This window comes from Hermetia illucens, chromosome 3 (genome assembly GCF_905115235.1).
Source record: "Hermetia illucens chromosome 3, iHerIll2.2.curated.20191125, whole genome shotgun sequence".
NCBI classification, from domain to species: Eukaryota; Metazoa; Arthropoda; class Insecta; order Diptera; family Stratiomyidae; genus Hermetia; species Hermetia illucens.
This window is the reverse complement of record NC_051851.1, coordinates 108,871,613-108,872,977: the sequence shown is the minus strand read 5'-3', so window position 1 is coordinate 108,872,977 and position 1,365 is coordinate 108,871,613. Positions and strand designations below refer to the sequence as shown.

The following is a 1,365-nucleotide window of genomic DNA, read 5'->3' as shown; positions in this document are numbered from 1 at the left end:
GTTTTGAAAACAAGACTTTCACTTTTCGGGGCACACATTTGGAGTCCTGACTCCTCTGTGTTTCACTCAATATCAAAAATATGATCAGTTTCGACAAGGTTGTATTTTGCAAAAAAAAAATGTACGTCCTGCTATCACATATATGGGGAATCCTCGCCCTTAATCCCAAATCAAAATGATGCCACTCGTGACAATCGGCTTAGGCGTTTCCGAGTAAATCGGGTCTGATGAACGGACAGACAGACAACAAGGGGATAAAAGCTTCTTCTTTAACCTTGGAAGCAGGATCTGTTTATGTTAAGGAGGGGGGCGGCACAGAGTGTACGGTAGAAAAAAGACACTTTTTCAAACATTTTTTTACAATATACGGGCAATGCTTATTATAATATATAATAATATTACAATATTATAGAATGACATGTTTAAAATATTTGTTGAAAATTTCAGCGAAAAATATAAAAAATTAACCCATTGGCAGCAAATCTCCAAAAAAAAGTAGCTTTGTGGTGGCGGCGATAACTCATGAGTCGATCATCTGGAGCAAAAAACAAAAGTGATTCTGTTAGGCGAAGACGGCTTTACAATTTCTTACCAGGGCAGAGGCAAATCATCAGACGCTGCCAGTGCTGAACATATTTTTCTTTTATTTTTTTCTAAGGGTTGTGAGGTCTTAAGTCCTCATGCACTTAATGTCGGACCGGACCAAATATGGAGCAACTTACTCCCTCTTTTTTTGGTCCACGGACCCCTGCTAATTCTATTTGCATATGAATTTCCCCAGGTAACGCTGTCGGATCTTTCTTTTTGTTATGGTATGTTATCACATTGGAAAGTCAAAAAACGCGATTTTCGCTTAAAAATGCGGCATGTTTGCTACTGTGAAATAAAAAATTACAAGAAACATATAAATATGGTCCTCACGCGGTATATGAGTGGTCAGTTTCTTACTTGAAAAATTTTAGGTTATGATTCAATATGCGTGTGAGTATATTGCAAATCTATGAAATTCGGCTGTATTTTTGTTGATATAATAGATGTTTTGAATAATTGTCTAGGTGTGGGACCCCACCGCCTTCGGGGTTGAATTTTTTTTCGAAATAACCACAGAAAACGATTAAATGTTCAATTATATGCAAAAAATATTTGGTAAAAATATTTTATAAAAGTAGTAGTTTTCGAGTTATTCATGTTCAAGCATGTTTTTTCATCGAACAAATGCTTCGCTAGTGTCCGTATTGCTAAGTGGTTAGAGCGCAAGGCTGTCGTACGGAAGGTCGCGGTTCAAATCTCGCTGGTGGCAGTGGAATATGTATCGTGATTTGACGTCGGATACCAGTCGACTCAGCTGTGAATGAGTACCTGAGT

At 37.7% G+C, this 1,365-nt stretch overlaps 1 long non-coding RNA gene across 1 annotated transcript; it reads right to left on the bottom strand.

Annotated features, from left to right (window-relative positions):
- Window positions 1-408: 408 nt before the first annotated feature.
- On the bottom strand, window positions 409-1,073 carry LOC119650565. The gene is made up of 3 exons (XR_005249330.1): window positions 949-1,073; window positions 593-876; window positions 409-535 (listed from the first exon to the last, which is right to left on the bottom strand). It is a non-coding gene; the product is annotated as an uncharacterized LOC119650565 (long non-coding RNA).
- Window positions 1,074-1,365: the final 292 nt, after the last annotated feature.